This window comes from Oenanthe melanoleuca, chromosome 3, assembly GCF_029582105.1.
Source record: "Oenanthe melanoleuca isolate GR-GAL-2019-014 chromosome 3, OMel1.0, whole genome shotgun sequence".
NCBI classification, from domain to species: Eukaryota; Metazoa; Chordata; class Aves; order Passeriformes; family Muscicapidae; genus Oenanthe; species Oenanthe melanoleuca.
The window spans coordinates 100455480-100477365 of NC_079336.1; positions in this window are offsets into that span (position 1 = coordinate 100455480).

Sequence of the window (21886 nt, forward strand, 5' to 3'; positions counted from 1 at the left end):
CAAGTCCTAAACCCTGAGTGCTGCTATTACCATAATTCAAACTTGGCCATCCTTTTAATAGAGGGGGGGGAGAGAAAAATACAGCAAATACTCACATTGAGTCTCCTTTTACAGTCTTCAGTCAAACAAGGGGTGATAATTGCATTTTTATGACTGGCTCTGCCACCTCTGAGCCTGTGCCCTTCAGCACCTGCACAGGCTCGAGGTCCAGACAAAACTGTGCCTAAATCCCACAGGTTTCCCTGTGCCACCTTCCCAGGTGGAGTTTTTCCTCCCTCTCCAGCTTCATCTCAAGCTACACAGCACCACAGAAGAATTATTTCTGACAACTGACACCAAGGCAATGCCAGACTTCTGACCTTTTTTTAAAAAAAAAATGGAAGCTCCTGGCAAAGCCATTTCTAACTCCACCTACCCAGCCCTGCTCTCATTTATTGCACAGAGATGCTCTTCTTCCTCAGATCCTCCTTGCTCAAAGGCATTGCCAAGAAACAGCTCAATTAAAGTGAATGGAGACATTTGGAGCAAAATTAGGCCGGGTAGATAAGCTGGAAATGAGACAATAAAGGAGAGGGGACAAGTACTTAAAGCAGTGAAAAGCCCATGGATTTTTAATGGAATTGGTTCAACACCCACCCTGGAGAAAACAGGACTGATCACCTGGCTCAGCCTCACCCCAGAATGGCCCAAGAGGAAAACTCCTTGTCTCCAGGGCTCATTTCTCCTGATCTCTGCCTTTTTACATCCTCACTGCTCATGCACCCAAAGGTGAGATGCTGCAGGAGTTCCCATTCACTGGGGGCAGGAGCACAGAACCAGCCCTGCCAGCCTCAAAAGTGAAATCTTTGAGATACTGCAAATTTTTAGTTTACTAGAACTAGAAGAAGAAGAAAATCATGGAGAACAAACACTTTAAAATAAAAATTCAAGTCTTCAGCCCTATCCTCCCCCTGTATTTCAATTTTAAGCTTCCAGACCCACATGAGGGTGACAACCCCACATTAAACACCCTGGAAATAATACAGGGCTCTCCTAGATGGATCATTACTTGACATTAATAGGACTGATTAAAACTGAGTCTGGAGGGAAGAAGTGAAATTTAAAGCACCAGTTCAGTGCTATTGGTTGAAGCAATATTTGTGTATCTGTTCCTCAGTGACACTTATTTACAAAAAAACCACAAAGGAGGAAGGCAAAAGGGAGGAAGGAGCTTCAGGAGAGGCTTGCTCATAATTTTTAGACTCTGTGTCACCTGAACACTCTCAGGAAGTCATAAAAAACAATTTCATGTGAAAAGGGAAGGAGGTTTCCCAAAAGCTTCTGAGAAACACAAAAGTTACATTAAATTGCTGGCATTGAGAGGGTTTTTACTTTCAAGTCAAAGAAAGTTTTCAAATATTCAGTTTGATAATTTGAATTCAATTTGAGAACTAAGCTGAATTTGGTTTTATTTATGATGCACTTGCACTTCAAGCAGTTTGGGGTTTTTTGAAACAACAAAGTATTTTCTGAACTTTGGCAAATCTTGGTGCACGCTCGAGCAAAGCAAGAAATTGAATGTGGAATTTTCAGGCACCAGAAGCACTGGGATCTTGCAGCCATTCCCTGCAGAAGGTGGCATGGAGCAGGCATGCACTGCAATCCCTTAACCATCCACCCAAAAATAGTAATATTATTAAAAAATATTTGGGGATTCTGGGTTGGTTTTGTTTCCTCCTGAACATACCAGTTTGATGAGAAAGGTAACAAAACTCAGGGAGCTGAAGAAGAAAGTGAAAGCAAAGGCAAAGGCCACAGCCAGAATCTGAAATGAGGGAAAATGGCCATTTATAACCACATTGAATTTGTGCTGTTACCCTCCATTTAAGTCTCTGTCATACCTTCTATCAGGATCCTCCCAGCAGTTTGATTCCAAAGGATTTAAAATTAAACCACCAAAAAATTGCTGTCATTCCACATCTGCCCCCTGCTCACAGGTAGGGCTGTGCTCACACTTCTCAAACTGACACTGATTTCAAGCTTTTATTAATTTATTTGGGGGAGACCTGAAAAAGCAACACCAGAAATTGAAGCAAGCTGAGTTTGCATTGGGTCAGACACTTTTCCAACAGGGAGTGTTCCAGCCTGGTAGGGTTTTAATTCCAAGGCTTTTCTTGTGTGGAAGGAGAGCAGGGGGTGATTTAAAACTACAGCCACAAAAAAAAAATCCTTTGCTACTTGAAGCAGGATATTTCTGCTTCTAAGTTGTTTTATTATTCTTGTTGCTACTCCTGTTTCCCTATTCTGTGGGTTAGCACCACTTGGTTTTTGACTTGCAGACTTTGTTCCCCCTTTTTAAACTCATTTTCCTGTTTATCAGAAGTGATGTTAAATTTCACTTTTTCAACAAAAAAACAAAAAGAAACCCTGATTAGTTTACCTGTAAAAACATCTTTACCTGTAGAGAAGTGTTTACCTGTAAAAATGACAACACTGCTGCAGTGTTGTGAAGCTCAGTTTGATTGTGCTTTGAAGATGACACACCCCACAAGCACTCAGGATATTTTGATTTTTCTGTCTTTAAGCCTTGTTGGGCCATTATTGCTCAGCACAGTGCTTGGCAGGAGCTTTCATGGCAGATTCTGACAACAAGGGACTGACCTTGCTCTGCAGGTTGGCTCCTCATCCCCAGCACTTACCCTCTTTTTTGGAAGTCCCTTTCCTGCTTTTTTTTTTTTTTTTTTTTTAATTTCTAGCTTATTAAAGGTTTCAGTTGATGGGGAATGCTTTGCTGAGCTGGAGCCTCCCCATCTGAAGCCCTTCCAGTGGTCCCTGCAGAACTCCCCTCTGATTAGTTTGTTCAGCTGATGTCCCTTCTTCCCTGAGATCCTCATTGTGCCTCCCATGCAGTCCTTAAGGATTCCAATGAGCCATTTTATGTCCTTCCACAAGCAGAGACCAACAAACCCAGCCCCACCCTTCTGCTTTCACTTTTAGTGTGCCTAATAAAAGCAGTGTGAGGGCTGGGTGCTGGCTTGTTGTTCTTTCTTTTCTGGGGGTCGTGGCTAATGGAGAATTTTATGTTGTTTCTGACATTGCTTGTGGTGCCTCCCACCAGCCTGTGTGCTCCTGAGGATTTGAGAGAGGGTGACTTTTGAACACTCTCATGTTCCCTGGGCAACCTATTCCTACACCTGGACACCTTTTCAGTGAAGAAATTTTCCCCACTATAACAAATATTTGGAAAATTCTTGGCAAGAGAGGCGCCGGGGGAGCCTCACCAGGGCACACAAGTGCTTTGCCCTGTGCCTCCTGCTATGACCTACCTGCCCTGGCCACCACTGTGTGAGCAGCCAATATCCCTTGGGATAAGAGGAGGGAGAAGCCTGCATTTGGATCTCCACAGGTCCTTGCATTTGTATCCTCACAGGTCCCTGCTCGCAGGAAAAAAAAAAGCAAAGTTGCGAGCTGAAAAAAATGAAATCTTAAAATAGCCTCATCTCGTTCTAAGGTTTAACTTCCCCTCCTTTGTCCACCCAAATCTGAGAGAGCAGCTCCCTCTGTGGGTTTTCCTTCCCAGCTGTTTGTTTGCTGCCTGAGGGTGTGCACCCAGCACCACCCCAGACCCTGACCGGGCAGGGAGCATCAGCACCCAAAGTCCTGCAGGTCTGTGCTCCCCTGCCCCTGAGCATAAAATCCAAGGAAACTTTCACTTCCTGCATCCTTACTTGCTGAGCTGAGCCTGAGTGCTGCCAGGGGTGCAGGGCTCAGCTGCCCTGGGGAATAAACCTGGAGTGAGGCACTGCAGAGTGAGAGCAGCTCTGAGCAGCAGAACGATCTGGGGAGAACACATCTCACTGCTGCAAGTGCCTTTGAACAACAGGACTCTTGCCTGGGAGAAATCAGGATTTAGTGGCAGAACTGATCACTTGGGTGATGGCACAGAGGAAATCTCTCTGCAGCATCTCTCTGCCCTGCCATGAAGAGCAGGTGAATCCAAGCCAAACACACACATTCAATAAGCCTTACCACCCTGAAACCCCTGCCCCCATAAAAATCACTTTCTGATCTTTAGGTCAGATTAAAGTGGTCAAAGCCCACCATCCATTCCTTGGAAAACTGATTTCTGAGGGCACAGGAGATGGAAACAGGCACCACTCTGCCCTTGACACCAACAGCAGCTCCATGCTCCAGGTGCTCTTCCAGGTGGAAATCTCCAGCCCCAGTGCTAGAGTCAGAGTGCACTGAAACACCCTGGGCTCTGTTTCACAAGAGACATGGTCTCATATTCTTCACCCTACAGCTGCAGGGGAGCCTGAAACCAAACCTGAGCTTTGCAATCACCTTCCACCACTCCAGCACACCCAGACCTGGCAGGGCAGGGGTTGCAGGCACAGCTGTGCCTAGGCTGGCCAGGATCCTTTGGGATATGAGCACTGGGATTAAAAGGTAAATCTGCTCATATGTTGCCCCAAAACATCCAAGATCTGCAATAAGCAAAAGCAGAAAAGTCCTCTCCAATGCCAAAACCCTTCAGGGCTCCAAAGCTTCAGAGTTAAAAAGGATGTACATTCAAAAGCCAAGGGCCAGGACCACTTCTTTGTTGAAATTCTAACCAAAATCCAAGGTTCCCCTTCTGTTCTGAGTACAGTGAATTACCAGACCCCAATCCCACAATAATCCCAGGGCTCCCAGCTTCCCCTCTCTTCTCCCCACATGGACAGGGCATCTCCCACCCCTCTTCTCCAGCCTGCACCACAGGCTCCAGCAGAGCTATGGTCCCCTTTTTCCCTTTTCACAGAGCTAAAAACTCTTCCAAAACTACCTTTAACAGACCAAAAAGTGCTCATTTGAAAGTGTGCTCTGTGGAAAGAGTGAGGCTGGTGGAGGGAAGGAAGTGACACAGGGCTTGCTGACCAGCTGGAGGCTGCTTCCAAACCCCCTGGAGAAACCCAGACAGGGTGTCAGAGCCAGCAGAGCCCCACAGCCAGGCAAGGAGCCTCAGCTCCAGCACCTCACCCATTTTACCCCCTAATTCTTATTTTCAGGCTGAGATACCACTCCATGCACATCCTTCCTGCCTAGCTGAACACCTGAATTAAAAAGGTGCTCTATCTGTATTATTTTGGCCAAAGGATGCTCTTTCACAAGAGGGTGGGAATCAGGGAGGTTGTGTCCCCTGGGATCAGGGATGAGGAAGCAGCACATGCTGCTAAATCAGAATTGCTCCCCATGCCCAAACTTTGCCTTTTCCACCATCCTGACCCAGCACACAGGAGCTTTCCATTCCTGGCCCGCTGAAGAAAGAGGGAGGGGGGGAAAAAGAAAAAAAAATAGAGAGAGGAGGGGAAGAAAGGCACTTTTTTAACTGCAGGAAAAGCCATGCCAAGTCCTGCAAGCCCTGCCTGGCTGGGCGCCAGGAAATGTGTAAATTTTCGTGAGCTTGGGCTATTTTGCCAGAAGTCTGCAATGTGTCTGGACACGACTGGTTCCCCTTTGTCAGCCCCGGCCTGACCGACCAGGAAGTTTGAGAGAGAGAGAAAAAAAAAAAAAAAAAAGAAAGGCAGAAAGGCAGACCCATTTCCCCACCCCCGGTAACACAATGACTCTCCTGTAACACCTTTAATTTCTGTACCAACAACCACAGTGGTCCCACACTTTGGGGTGGGAGGGGAGGGGCACCAGAGCTCTTTAATTCTCCAAAACTCCAACTTTTTTTTTTTTTTTTTTTTTTTTTTCCCAGTCCCGTGTTTGCTGATAACCTCCCAGCCACCCTCCCAGCCCTGCAGTGGTTATTAGGGCTTGTTGCTATAAATACCAGCGTTAACTCCTTGCATTCCTGGGAAGAAAAGAGGCATTTAGACAACTTTTTCCTTTAAAAAAAAATAAAAATAAAAATAAATAAATAAAAATAAAAAGCAGACTGAGTTTCACCTAACACACTTTTAATAGATTTACCCAGGAGACCTGACCTGATCTGCAGGGGCAGCCAGGCGTGGGCAGGGGAAGTTCAGGGTGAGAGCTCAGCTGGTTCTCAGCCCACAGGCTCCGTGAGAGAGAGGGTGAGTGCTCAGAAATGGGGCAAAAATGAGAGTTTCCACCCTCAGCACCCCTGACACCAACATGGTGAGGATGAATAAAACTCCCCTTCCTGGGAGTACCAAACCCAGGAATCCTGGGATGGGTTTGGTTCAAAGGCATCTTAGAGATCTTCTAGTTCCACTTCCCCTGCCATGGGCAGGGACACCTTCATCTAAGCAGAGTTCCTTCAAACCCCCACAGAAGTTTTTAAAAAAAAAAAAAAAATCCTCTTTTTTAGGGTGTTCAAAATTATCCTAGAAGTCGAGTTCTAATGATTTTTGATGCTTATAAAAAGGAACTGTAATTATTTAGATAGACACGTAGCCTCCCCACTCATTGACAGCTGACTTAATCTAAATTAAAAAGGGAAAAAAAACAGGCCCTGGAAAAACACTGTGTGGCTTATGTTGAGCCTAGTAAATAGATATATATATCCAAGAACTTCTGTGTTTGCCTACACACACACAGAGGGGAGGCTTTCCAGAAATGCCTGGAAGCCAAGCAACCTGTTCAAGACAGGTGAAAGGATGAAGAAAAAGAAAGATGTCCAGGTGAACATATGAAAAGAATGGTACTGATAAAGACTAGATTAAAATCTTTTTTTTTTAAATTGTCCCACCCTAAGAACAAGGCAAAGTATTCAAGGGACTTCAGTGGCATCAAAGGTTGTATCCAAATACTCACAGGGATGAGATGCTCTTGAGCAAGTTCTCAAAAGAAAAGGGTACAAATTTCTTATTTTTCATGATCAAGTGCTCTCCTCTTTCCAGCAGCTCTCCCTGAGTGAATACATTCAGTTTAGCCAGAGAAATTAAACTCTATATCTATTAAAACATTTTTCCCTTAGACACCTGTCCCAGCTCAGTTCAGCAGCCAGACCCTGCCTCAAAAGCTCCTCCAAACCCCTTTTGCCAGAAAACCACATTAATTCCACTTTTCCAAATAAGGCTCCATTTCCTAAAGCTGAGAAAAGCTGTGGTTACTCCAAAATCATCCCTGGCTAAAGGCATGCAAGGCAGAAAATGTGGGACCAGCAGCTTTCCAGCCACAGTGGCTGTAGTGAGGGCATCACCAACCCAGCCACTTCCATCCAGATTTCTGCCTGGATGAGGGGACAGGAGTTGCTCTTCCATGGCCAGATAAAAATCCTCAGGTAGACCCAAAGTTTTAAATGAGAATTTAAGTGTTTGCTTGAGAGGTTTGTGGATGTGCTTGGATGTTCCACCAGGAATGACTCCTGTTATTCCCACAGGTAAATTAAGGTGCTTTACAGGAAAAGGAGGTCCCTCACAGAAGAGGGAGAAGGGAAAGCTGAAGACAAAAAAATGCTCAGCTTTGCTCTCAGGTTTTTCCTTTCACCTCAAAAAGCCAGTGGTTTGCACGTAAAATTTTAACAAATTGGTTTTTTCCCTCACTTAGGGAAACACTTTTTTGCTACAGGAAGGAGAAAAAAAAAAACAAACTTATCCCAACTCTAGCAAGACAGTGTGTGCCCACAGCCAGTGCTGCTGTGGCTTCCTTGGGCTGCCATTCAGGCATGCCCACTCCCACAGGAGACCTGGGCACGCTGACCCACCCTCTGCTCCAAAGAAAGCAGCTCCATTAGCATTCTGAGCACACAGCCACTTGCTCTCCCCCCTTTCACTGCCTGGTGTAAGCCTTGAATCAGGGCTAACGAGACACAGGGCCATGAATAAACTGGGTATGAATAAAGTATGAATTCTCTGTATGGATAAAGTGCTCCACAGCCCAGCTCCACCCCGAAGCCTCCCAGTCCAGACAGGGATAAAGGGACAGCAGGAGTGGCCTGGCAGTGCTGGATGATCCCAGATGAAACATCAGACTCTGTGCACCTCAGTAATTCCTGCTGGGACACACTGCCTCTCACTGCTCCAGTGTTACAGCAAAATGGCCTTTCCCTCCACCTGGGTTAGTGATAATCTCCAAAAAGAAATGTAAAATGTCCCGTGCCAGCACCCTGCTGGGTGTTCTTGACTCCAGCCTTCTCATCCTTGGAGCCACCCCTGACATTCCAGCTGTCTCCCATCCCCAAACCCACCTGCCACCACCCCTGGTTCCCTGACAGAGCCCATCCTCTCCTGACCCCACTGCTCCAAAATCTCCATCCACACCACAATTCCCATCTCCACTCCAGTAAATCCCTCCCTCCCCTTCCATTTTTATGGCCTTTCCAGCAGTGAGCACTCCAGATCCCTGCTCCTCTCCAGAGCTGCAGAGGGTGAGGTGGGTTCTCCCCACTGGGTGAGGATGGAGCTGCCCCATCTTCCCAGGGCATGGATGCTCTGGATGTGAGATCCCAGGGAATAGGAGCTCCTGGAGGAGCTGGAGCAGTGGGGGAATGATGCTCTCCATCCCCTCACCTTGACCTGCCCCATGGAGCCTTTGCTGAACCCCAGCTAGAAGAGTTGTTAGCCAAATGCTAAGGGCAATGAGGATGAAAATAAAATTAGAGCAAAAGGTTCGACATCAATCAATAAAAACCAAACCAAAGACTGATGCCAAAACCCAGACTGAGCCAGGGTGAGACTCCAGAGCCACAAGGCAAGCCATGACCAAAAAACACCCAGGGAAGGACAAAAAAACAACTTTTGGGAGCACACCTGGCTACTTGGAGCTGCTCCAAGAGTGGAAGCTCCCAAAACACACGCAGAGACAAAGCAGAAAATGAATTTGATGACCCACAGTCCCCATGAAAAACGCCGAAGGAGCCCAGATATCAGTGCCAGAGACAGGACAGGAGGGAGGAGAGCCCTGGGGACACCCCCAGAGCTGGGGCTGCCCACGAGGGACCCCTGTCCGGGGCTGTGCAGTGATTAATTGCTCGTGCAGGAATCGATCCCGCTCCGGGGAAAGCACGGGATTGCCATTTCCCGGGGAGGGGCCACCTGGAGGAGCTGAAATCCAGAGGACCCGAAGTAATTGTGTTTCTCTGTCTTTCCCTGGCATTTTTTTAGGTACTGATTAATGCAGAGCCCAGGGACAGATCGATAACCTTAACCCTTAGAGGAAGCGTTTATGTAGAGGATGCTGCACCCTCCCCAAGCCGGGATGGAAAGCGCGTTTTTGGGGGAGAAAATAAGTTTAGAAAACATAAATAAAACAAAATTTTAAAAAATAAAATAAAAAAATAAAAAAAGGCATGTGATGGGTGTTTTTTTTTAATTTTTTTTAATTTTTTTTTTTTGGGGGGGTGGCTGTCGGGGAGTGCCACAAAGCCCCGCAGCATCTTTCAGGCGGGCGCAGACAAATTGATTTGCAAAGGGCGAGGCTGGCAGCCCGGGCTGCTTTGCATAGGCAGCGCACAAAGAGGAGCAGCCTGGCAAACAGAGGCACGCAGCGGGAACTGGCCGGTTCAAAGTCCAAACCCCGCACCCCCTCACCCCAGTCTGGTTTGAAAGGTCACCCTGTGTCTGGGAAAATAGTCTCAGGATACGAGCCTTTATTAAAGGTCACTATTTTTCAACGGCACTTAACACACACTTGCACACAAATTGAGGCTGGGAGAGGGAGGGGAAAAAAAAAAAAAAAAAAAAAAAAAAAAAAAAAAAAAAAAGGAGGGAGAAGGAGAAAAAAAAAAAACAAAAAAACCTGGGGGCTGCCTCGCATTGTACATTGTGCTCGCAAGATTTATGTCTTGTGGTCACCAGCAGTAAACACACAGTGCTTCAGTATTAAAGTTCACATTAATCCACCTTTTTTTTTTTTCCCTCCTCCTTTAAATCAGCCTCCCTCTTTGCAAGGCAAACAGTGGCGAGGCAGGACTTTAACTAATCACTTTTGTTTTTCCTCCCTGCTATAGGGTTTACCTTCCCATCTGGGGGTTTTTTTCCCCCCTCTAATTTTATTTAGTTTGATGCCTCGCTCGGAGGTTTTGGGCTGCTGGTGTGAGTTTTTTGTTTTAGCTCATCTCTGTGCAATACATTATTGCAAACATACCATTTACACTACAGAAAAAATACAAAAAGGTGCTATTAAACAGTTTTTGTTGGCTTGCTTTTTTTTTTTTTACCGAGTTCTACAATCATACATCATGATGAGACACACAGTGATTAAAACCAGAAAGCTTTTTTTTTCCTCCCAGATATATCTGTATTATATTTCCTTATGCAAATATTTTAGAAGTAAAATAATAATTCCTATTTTACACATACAACCCCCCATGATAAGTATTTTTACTCATTTAAAAAAACACTTTTGAAACTGTGTGCTGAGTTGGTAGGTGACCCAGTTTTAATGAAGATGCCAAATTAATTTCCACAATAACTGGAAAAATAAAAGTGAATTTCACCTAGGAAGCAAAGCACACAGTGCTTTGAATTTCCATTTTGTTCCATGACAATATATTTTCAACCCACCAAAAGCACAATAATTTTTTTTTTTTTGCTAAAAACACCCCAAAACAAACAACAATTATTTTTTCCCAAGTACGGTAAGTAAAATTTAAATTATTTTGCATGGACAGCACCAATATTTGTATAAATGCTTTGATCTCTTGGTCTGCTGGGTTTCACCTTGCCAGGGGTGAGCTCTGCAGTGACCACTTCCCAGCTGGCAATAATCCAGCCAGACCCTAACTGGGGTGCTCAGGAAAAGTACCAAGTGGGGAGGTAAAGGGGAAATGAGAGAGAGGAGGTAGAAGTGAAACTCTGAGACAGATGAACCCAGGGGCTGGGTTTCAACAAAAAAACAAAAGAAAAGTTATTTTCAAAGGTCACTAAACACACAGGGTTTGGTCATCTTATAAACAGGTGTTTTTTTAAACGGGTTTATAGGGTTTTTTTGGTGTATATATAAATAAAAATACACATTTAGAGGTTCAGGCTCTGACCTCTCATCTCCTGAGCAGCCCTGTGTGCCACAATCTCACTGACATCAAGGTGCTGCTGAGGACAGGGAAGAAGTGTAAATGATTTAATTGTCTGCTGCTGCTTCCACAATCCTCCCAGGACTGGAGTGGGTGGGCTCAGAATTCCTACAGGATGTGCCTTGGCACGGGATTTTGGAGGGGTCCTTTAAACCCAAATCCTCTGCCACTGTACAGATGCCCTTGGAAGGGGTTAATGCAGCAGGAATTAAGAGGAAGATACCAGAGGGGCCAAAATGTGCAGGGGAAAACAGGAACTTTCTGGCAGCATCCCCAAAATTGGCTTTTTAGCTTCAAAACAAAAAAATTGCAGGTGAGAGAGAGCAATGAGGACTCTTCTGCCAGTGAGGTGGAGGGATTTTTGGTAGGTTTCTTTTTAGTGGTTTTGTTTGAGGGGTTTTTGTGGGTTATTGTTGTTTTGGTTTGCTTTTTTTTTTATTTATTTTAGGCTTGCCACAAGAATTAGGGTGCTATTCCACCTCCTGAAGAGTCTGCTCCTGACTCCTAGGATGCTTCCTGGGGAGCTCCTATGGACAAACCAGGATCCAGAGCCAGCCCAAAACCCCAGAAGGAGCAGAGTGGGGCTGTTTGGAGCAGTAAAGGTGTTTCCTGACAACAAATCCCTGACAAACCCCACCACCATTCCTGCCCCCCCCTAAAATCCAGCTGCAGGGGAAGGATGGAGGATGCAACGAGATCCCAAAATTCCTCCCGATGGTTTTCTTGGACTAAGCCACCTCTGCACAAGCTACAGAAGGAGCACCAGGTTAAAAGGGTTTTTTCCCTAAAATCCCCTGAGTACAGTCAGTGGGAATCTCCAGGAAGGAGAGCCACACAGGTTCCCACGGCTGTGAGCTCAGAACTTCACAGTTTGGGTAGAATTTGATTCAGAATGAAACTGCCCTGGACAGACAGCACCTGAAAGCTCACAGATCAATACTGCTTTTAACAACAAGCCAGCTCCTTGCACCCTGACCCACACCATCCAGCTTTCCCTTTCCTGGGCAAACAGCTCCAAGGAAATCCATAAACCCCCATTTTTATTTGCATTATACCCCCTACTTCTGCTGCCAGCTTGAAAAAAATTTTTTTTTTAAAATTCCCACGTGACTCCAACCTGAATTTAGAAAGAAAATTTGGGAAGGGAGAGTGCCTGCCTCATCTCAGTTGTGGCTCCATGGTGAGAAAAGGGAACTGCAGGGTCCTGCTCTCTTCTGCTCCCTGGCACACAGGGTGGCCACAGCCCAGGAGCCCCCCAGGGCTGCTTTGGGGCTTCCCAAGGTGGGGAAGGGATGCTTTGATCAGGGTTCCATGCCCACCAGCACCCCATCCACCCTGATTTAATTGTCACAGGAATTCAATCACAAACACAGGTTTTGCTTGCAGAGGTTGATCTTCACGTGTGGTTCCTGCATGGGTTGGTTCCCCAGACTGAGGCCAGTTACCAAAAAAAAAAAAAAAAAAACCTCAGTCTCATTTTTGGCCAGCAACTCGAGATTTTGGATTCATCACTGCTCTGTTCCTCAGTTTCCCTTCTCCCCAGCAAGGCCACTAACCACTCCTCACCCTCACATAAAAATTAAAAATTGCAAGTTGCCTTTTATCCTAATCCCCCCCTCAGTCCAGAGATCCTGCTTGAAACTTTCCAAACTGTTTCATGCTGTTGTTAATGTCCAGCACAACAGTAATATAAAGTATCTTTTTTTTAAAAAGTGCTTTTTGAAACTTAAGGTTTTCCTTGCAAACCAAGCTGTTCCTGATTCACAAATTTCCCATACAAACTTGCAGGCACTCACACTTTTGTGTTAGCTTTATTCAATAATATCAGTTCCCATTAAATGGGCAGCAGCTATTCACTGGCAAAGACCTGCAAAACCATCTCCAATATTGCTTTGCAGGATGGGGGAGAAATGTTGGCTGGGGGACCTTTGAGGGCATTTTTTTTTTTTTCCTTATTTTGCATCTTTTTCAGCAATACATTTCCTTATGCCCTACTTGACTGAACACCAGATCTTGGTGTGAAGCATCAGAAGCCAATCTCTGCCAGAAAGACAGATACTATAAAAGGCCAAAGGTCTGATTTGGCACTGAGCAAGCCCTGAAATATTATTTTTAAATTGGCATCTATTTTCAGACACGCTCCTTACGCTGCTGAAAGAGAATTAATGTCACACTGTTGGTGCATTTTGTGAGCTCAGTGCCAGAGCCATCAAACTCCAAAGTTAATGCAAGTCTGAAGTAAATGAGCCCAGAGCCAGAGGTTCTGGTTTCTGGCAGGAAAACAAATAAATCTGCAAAATCCCAGTGTCCACCTCCCTGGCCAGGAGATGCTGGAGAGGCTGCTGTGGTCCAGCTCAGTCCCCTGGACTCTGACCAGCTCTGTGCCCTGGCTTTGCTGAGGAAACCCAGGGAGACAAGCTGCATCTCTGTGAGAAGCAGGGTGAGAAATGCCTGATGGCATCAGGGACAGTGCCACCTTCACCCCAGCGCTGCCTTTGCTCTGTCACCTGCCAGTACAGCCCAGCTTGGAGCTCAAAATCCACATTGTCTGAGAAGCAGGGTGAGAAATGCCTGATGGCATCGGGGACAGTGCCACCTTCATCCCAGCGCTGCCTTTGCTCTGTCACCTGCCAGTACAGCCCAGCTTGGAGCTCAAATCCACATTGTCTGAGGGCAGAATAACCTTCCCTGAGAGCTGCCTTTTAGGGACAAGACAAAGCCTCTAACCACCCCCAGCAGAGCCATTAAACCCTCCATTAACCTGCCAAAAGGGACCACTTGTGGCAAAAAGTTTTATGAGGCACGATCAGGGCTGGGGAGGAGCGCAGGAGAGGGATGCTCGCTGGGCACGGGAAGGAGTTCATTAATTAATTACAACTTTTGGTCACAAGCTGGCTTTGACCTGGTGACCTCCAGCAAGAGCAGCAGTCCCCTGAGCCCCCCAGCTCCCCTCCAGCAAGGCTCTTGCTCTACACACGTCTCAGCCCTTCCTGCCCCAGCTCTGACACATGGTTGAACCGATATCCTTCCTCCGCTTCCTTTCTGGTTGCTAAATGTCCAGCAGGATTGCACAAAAGCACCCAACAGGAAAGGTCAAGCTGAGTTTCATGCCTGAGGTCTAGGATTACATCAAATCCTCAACGTTCATCTGTCCTGAGTGCAGGGTGAGCACTTCCCAGTTTCAGCCACAGCCCGAGGAACAGAAGCGTCTCCACGTGGGTTTGCCCAATTCCTGCCTCGAGAACCATCAGATCGTTCCCACATCCCTGGATCTGACCAGGGCTGCATGTGCAGAGACCTATGGAGCTGTCACAGGCAGAATTAAGGTTTGCCAAAGCTCCCTACAGCTCAAGCTTCCAATCCACTGCAATATTCAATATTACTGACTGAAGAACTAAGCCTGGAAAAGCTTTGAACGTTTCCAAGCAGCTTCTCAGATTCTGCAAATTTGGAATTGAAATCAACAAACAAAACAAATTTTATTAAAAAACCACAAACCACTCTTAAAAAAAAGCACAGGCTTTTGATGAAAATGTTTAGGAGGAGATCTGACACAAAGGGATTTAATCAAAGTCCAGGCAGTAAAAACACTCTAAACTTATTGATATGCTTAAGTGGCTCCTAAGCATTCTGCAAACATTAATGAGTTTATCTGCACAATCCTCTCATGGATTGAGCTGTATGTCTGGGTTAAAACTCCAGATTTAAACTTCCAGATGTCACAAAGCCTCAACTAGAGCCAAGCACATCAAAAGTCTCACCCAGAGGTAAGGTGGGCAGGGACCACGTGCTTCCATCTGCTCTGCTTGCCTTCTCCCCAGGTGAGACCTGGCCATGCCCACATCATCTCACTGGCTGTGAGGTCTCCACAAAAACTTCCCACTGTGATTCCAGAGCAGAATATTGGGGTAACACTGCTCCAGCAGCACCCATTTAATTTCACTCCCATATCTGCTTCCTGAGCCCTCCCCAGAGGAGCTGCTCCAAAAATCTTTTCCTTAAAATAGTTACTCACAGGCTCCTGGGCCCAAAAGCACTGAGATGCAAGGGAAAAAAAGTGACTGCCTCATTCTTTGCTATTGATAAATCAGGTTTTGACACAGCCAAAGCTACTGCTAAGACTGTTCCTGAGGAAAAAGAGAACATAATCTAAGCAAGACTATCAGGGTTTATAATGATTAATTCAATCTCCAGTGCTGTGATCAAGCCTCTCCTTCCACACAGGCTGAGCCCAAATCCCATTTCTCCTGCTGCTGGCAGAAGTTGTCCAAGCAAAGCAAGTACAACCAAATGCTGGAGAGAACAAAACTCAGCTTGGAAAGGGAAAGGTGGCTGTCACCCCATTTCCCCTTCAGCTACCTGGCAGAAAGGGGCACTCCCAGGAACTGCAGTTTTGGGCAGAACCCACAGGGCTGAGACAGAAATTAGAGGAATATTTAACAGCTCTACCTACAAACACTTGCACATCTAAGAGTGGGAGAAGGATATGAGTACCTCTCCTTACTTTTAAAAATCAAATCCTACAGCTTTTAGGCCTGGCAAAGTCAGGGTGAAAACTGTAATAAGAGGTGACCAGCCCTGAGCATCCCACAGGTGGCTGCTGAAGAACCAGTGCTGTGCAGCACTTGAGCTAAATAAATATTAAACAATTAAGATGCAGTTTTGGGGATGTTTTTTAGTAGTTTGCCACTACCCTGAGCCAAATTCTGCTCTCTGCCACCTGAGACCTCAGGAGAGGAGCCACATAACTCTGCACAGCAGGTTGTGAAAACACCAGGAAAGCCAGGACAGGGAAAGAGCTAAGGGAAAAAAGCCCTTACACCTTTCATGTGGAAAGAGTGGATGAAAAATCAAAATGAAGATGGGCTTGTGAGCTTGAGTGTTATTACTTAAACAATGGGTCTAATCCTGGAATGTGCTGAGCAGGTCTCAAACCTTCCCCAGCTCCTGCAGCTGGGGTTGGCTCTGTCTGGAACTGAGGACTCTACACAAAGAGGAGACATGGTTCAGGCTTGTCCAAGATTCTCCATTTCAAGCTCCCACCCCCCTCACCTGATAATTTGAGTTTTGATTAAAAAGTATTTTAAAAATCTCAACCTTCGTCAAAAAGAAAGAGTGGGGATTCACATGGGAACTGCCCAAATGGGTCAGATTTGGCTTTTCTGTAAAAATTATCCAAAAAAAATGTGTAAGAAGTTGTGTAAGGGTAATCCCCTTGCAGCCAGCTCTGGAGGCAATAAACCAGCTAATACACACTGAGCTCCCACTTAAACCCCTGGAAAGAGCCACGAGTGATTCATGTGCTGTGGAAACTCAAGGCTTTGGCTTTTGGGGATGAACCCTCTCCTGGCAAACACTCCAGCTCTGGATGTTCCATGATCCCATGGCTTTGCTCAGCAGACATGGATCCACTCACAAGAGAGCAGCAGCAGTGAGAAGGGAGCTTGCAGTGGCTTCAGCCCTCTACAGACCCCAGGCACCAAAAAGCACAGCCTGGACCCACAGCACAGCTAAGGCCAGGCAGATTCCAGTCCAGCTTGCCTTGCCTTGCCTTTACTTGGGATGATATTTGCCAAGACAATCTTCCAGAAACCTTAGAAATGAGGAAATTTAAAATATTAAGATGTCTCTCCCTTCCAGACAAAGCCCACAACTACATTTCATTCACTGAGAATGCAGCAGCTGCTGAAATTTGGGAGAGCTGTGGCTACAAAATCCACAAAGGAGTTAAGATCTGGGTTGTAAGCTTCCCACCCCATTATCACCCATTGTGTGATAAACATCTCCCTAAGCAGGCACTCTCCTTTACCCTCAAGCACCTCCTTTAATTGTGTCTTCGGCTAAAAGCAAATCATCCTTCCTCTTAATATCGGGTTTGATTAAGTTAATCTTGATGTGATATCAGGGAACAATATTTACTGCTCTCCAATAATTTATGTAAATAGCTTCCCCTTCCACCCCAGCCGTGGAGGATGGCAGGTGATTCAGTGCTGCTGCTCCACGCTCACATCTGTGCCCCAGGCTCCTGATGGATGGAGCCAGGGGCTAGCAGAACGTGTGGTCCATCATGGGCACCCAGCCTGCCTTCCTCTCCGGCCTCAAAACTCCCCAGCCTGCTCCACAGCTGCACAGAATAATGCTCTCCGTGTCTTTCCTCCCCCCAGCAAGTCTTTAAAGAGGTTTTGTTGTATTTAAAGTTGCGTTTTGCTGTCAAGCAGTGAAAGAACATCACATGCACTGATCCCCAGCAGGCTGAGGAATTGCTCCTTGCTCAAACCAAGCTCACACCACATCACCACCACAGCCCTTCAGATTTGAGAGCAGCCTGAAGTCGGTGCAGACAGCTGAGATAAGGGCAGAGATAGGAGGAACCACACACACGAGTCAGCAACCACCTGCAATCACAGGAGACTCTCCAGGGAGGAAGTCACGGCCTGGAGACATGGCACCAGCAAATATCATCAAACCAGTGAGAGCCACGAGATGCACTAGATTTTATTTATTTATTTATTTTTGAGCTGCATTTTCTGGGCATGCATTTACAAGACAGGGCACTTTGGAGCAGGCACCTATCGACTGGTGGGAGGGTTAGGAAATAAGCCAAAGGGATAGCAGTGTGTTTCCATTCCTCTTACTTCATCTACTACAGCTCATGTCCTTTGATTCCCTCTTTAGAGGGTGTTTAAGGCTTGTACAACACCACTAAAAACCCCAGATCCTTTCTGCACATAAAATACAGCTGCTGGAAAGACACTTTTAGCTCCTATTTCACTTTTTCCTCCTATTGCCCCATTTCTTGTGGAAAGAGCTTCCACAGCCACTTGTAACTAAGAATTCCAATTAGTGCCCAGTGCAGTGATGATGACTGTGATGGTGAGGAAGAAAGTGAGAGGGGACAGCTATCCCCTAGAAACTCAACTGGGATTACCCACTCTTTAGTCCCAGACCATCGAAACAGCCACCAAATTGTAGCAACCCCCAGCCAATAATGGCAGGTTTTGCAATCACCAAATCCCTTTGCAAAAACAGGGCAGGATGAATCTTATCACCTGGGCAAACTGGTGGAAGGAGCTGCAGCAGCTTGGCAGCAGCTCTGGGCAGGGTTTGTCCACACTTGCTCAGCCTGGCAGCGATGGGAGTGGAGGTCTGTTGGATTTGGGATGTTCAGGCTCCAGGGAGGACCATGGAGAAATTCCCTTTTCTCCCTCTCTTCTTTCCTCCACGGAGCTTAATGACAATTTGTCTTGAAGGATGTTCTCAGGCCTGTGGCTGGATTTTGGTCATTTCACAATAAATCCAGAGCATCTCTCTCACTGCACACCAGCCCAGCCCTGGCCAAGAAACTGCAGATTTGGAATTCCAGCTGCAGGGAAGAGCTGGACTAGGGAAGGCAGCATCCAGCTTGTGCAGAGGTTTGCAGTAAAGCACAGGGACCTGTCTTGCTCCCAGCTCCAGAGTATTTCCCATCAGGGTGAATTTCTGCTTTAAAGTGGATATTTGCTCCCTTCCTGGTGAGCACAAACAAATTAAGGTGGATCACCTGGAAATTGATTGTTCAGAGCAAGTGTTGTCTCTATCAAGAGTCCACTAATACTGAAACACCATTTGAACAGTACTTGGAAATAAACAGAAGAGAAAGTTTCAGAAAGACACCTGTGTCACATTCTATTGGGTTTGGGGCTGTTATTTTCTCCCCTCCTTTTCTGTTTAGAGCTAATTCAAGACTTTCTGCATCTCACCTGCACATTTTTGCAGGTTCTGACTTCTGATTTCATTGCAGAGCAACACCCAATAAAGCCAACAGAAATATTTTCCTCAACATTGTGGGGTTTTTGACCTCAGTGCATAATCTTTATACAAATACAAACAGAGAGCTACTGTCACAAGGCACAGCTATGAGAAGGCTCCCATCAGGCTCCAAACCCACCCAAAAAGGCCTCTTGGAGAAGGGCAAACCCCAAAAGGGGCTGTCCCAAACTGAGCTGCGGGAACATCAAACTCAGATTATCTGCCAGGTGTCCTCCCAGCTCAAACAATGTCTTCTGCCATGCACAAAGCAATCTCTGTAATTTCTGCCTGCTGGCATACAGGGAGAGGCTCCTTGCACTGCCCAGCAAAAAAGGGGAGCTGCCCTTGAAGTATAAAGTGCTTCTAAAACACCGAAATATCTCAGTTGTTCCAGAGCTCTCATTCAAAAAGGGCCCAAGAGCAGAGACAACCCATGGAAAGCAGACAAAACTTTGCACACAGAGAGCCTTGAAATCATTAAATCCATGGAGATTTAAAGAACATGAACCTGTCAGGGAGCAGAGCCTCAGACTCAGCTGATCCCGTCCCACCTGAGCCTGGCTTTGCCCTTCACCCTTCGGAGCCGCACTTCGGACCCGAGCTCAGGCTGCATTTGGGTCACACAGCCAGCTCAGGGAAGGTCCAGCCCAGCTCCTTGGGAGCCTGGGACACAGGCAGGAGCTGCAGCACTCAGGACACCCCTGGCACAGCCAGACCTTCTTGCAGCAGGTGAGAAGAAAGGCTGAGGAGCTCGTCCTAGACACAGCGGGTGTGACAGCGCAGCGAGGGCGCGCACACCTGGCTGGGTGCTGGTGTGAGAGCAGCAGCCCAGGAGCCCCAGGAGCCCCAGGAGCAAAGGGCAGAGGCAAAGCAAAGCCAGCAGGGTCAGGGAGCAGCCCTGGGGATGCCAGGCTGGGCAGGAGGCCTGGATCCCGCTCCACAGCTCCGGGTTCTTCTCCGCGCCTCGCGACTCTGCCGAGCCTCGCGCCTCCCGACTTTGGCCAGGCAGGCCATAAAGCTCCCAAAAAAAGCCATGGAGCTGCACAAAAGCCTTCTCCCAGCACATGACCTGCACCAGCCCTGCAGCCTCAGCAAGTGCTGGGCTGTCATAAAACCCATTCTCATGCTATTACAAAACTCCTCACCGACACCCGCCGCTGCCCCGCTCGGGTTTTATTTGCCACCTTCCCCCAAGGAGGAGGGGATGTCCCAGTTGCACAAAATGCAAACGGGGAGCCCTGGGCCATTCTGCCACCCACACAGTTAATTACACCCTCCACAGGCAGAGCAGGGCTGGGTGTAGAGGATCCAGGCCCTCCTGTGGCTCGCAGAGACACGAAGAGCGGTCGGCACATCCCACCAGCTCACTTTTACAGACTGGCTGCTCATGAGCCTTAAAGGAATTCCCTGGGGTGTTTTTCCCCCCAAAGCTCACAAACACACACACAGATTGTGCTTTTTTTTGGGGTTTTTTTTCGTTGGTTTTTTTTTTTTTTTTTTTATAGATTACTTTGAAGCAAACTTGGCACATGGAGCTTTCAAGCTTGTGCTGTCACAGAGCTGAATGTCAGGGGAGGTGGAAGGAGATGGTCTTTAGGGTCCTTTCCAACCCAAACCATTCCACAATTCTGTAAGAGTTACTTCAATGAGAACCATTCAGATAGTTACAACCAGGTTTTGTGATCTGAACGTTCACCTAATTCCTCTTCCCTTCCCAAGATGGACTTTTTTCCTTCTCAGCCCTACCAGGTTTAAAGGCAAAAAGCAGTGCCTGGCATAGAGGAAGAAAAATAAGCACTGGCCTGCTACAAACCTAAATTTATGGCACTTCTAGGGTCTGGTTTCAGTGAGCAGCTCCCTTTCACTCAAGTCCTCCTTCCCCAAGTCAGTGCTCTCCCAATCATTAACTCAATCTCTGAAAAATTAGACTTTGTGTTTTCTGTACAGAAATCTCATTCTAAAGAAAGGCCAGCACAATTCTCTTATACTGTGAATGTGGTGGGCACAGAAGAATTAAGAAAAATATAAACCTTCTAAATAAAGAAGAGCCCACTTGATTAGCTATGAATTGAGAGCTGCATGGCTCTTACTAATGAAAATTTATTTCTAATAGCATGGAGGATACAGACAAACAAAAGCCCTTGTCAGTTTGGCTTTGGGCTTTTTGTTTGGTTTTTTTTAATAGCAGTGCAGCAGCATTCCACATTAATATTATACCCAAGAAAAAGAAAAGGCAAGATGAAGTTATCCAGAACTTTTGTCCTGGCTCCTTGCCATGACATCCTGAGGCTGATGTGTGCTTGCTCCTGCATACAGGTGAGTGTGATCCAGTTTCAGCACAGAGTTGATCTATTCATATTTTTGATAAATATTTTGTTAAAAACCTACAATAAGCATAAATCTGTTTGAATTAATTCAGATTTCAATGTGAAGTATTATGAGGCTGATATTAAAAAACAAATGAACAAAAAAAAAATCTCTGAAGAAAAGTTCTCCTTTGGGGTAATTCCTCCAGCTCAGCACAGCACCAAGAAGAAGTAAATGGAGCTAGGACCCAGATACAACATCTTGAAAGTGATCTGCTGAAAAAAATGAAAAAAATGGGGTTTTGCTCTGACCCAGCAGGGAAGGGAGTGCTGGTCCTCAACCACCCCAGAGCTGCCTCCTGGACCTCTGTGTGCATGCATTATAGCACAGAAGTAACACTCTCTCAGACCTCTGGATGTTTTACTTCATCCCAGTATCACTTACAGCCACCATAAATCAACCAGTCCGCCCCCTCTCCTTCCCTAATGTTTTATAAACTGCAGAAAGTTGGAGTATTTTTTGGCCCAACAGCCTACATGGCCCATAATAAATGCCTCTCCTAATGTTGCTTTATTTTATCAATATTGCCAGACTTCTTAATGGGACTCTAAGCTCCTGACTCACAAAATATATTGTCTGTCATATTCCATACTTACTTTTCCTGCAAGGAACAATGATGCTCTATCAGCACCAGCCCAGGGTAGCAGAGGGCAGAGCCTGTTAACTGGGAAAACACATGGTCTGACCAGCCAGCCCAGGACCCTGCTGGGTGAGCAGCCACCCCTTTTTTGGGTGCCAGGAGGGCACAGCATTTTACAGCACGCCAGGGATGAGCTCTGGGGGGAA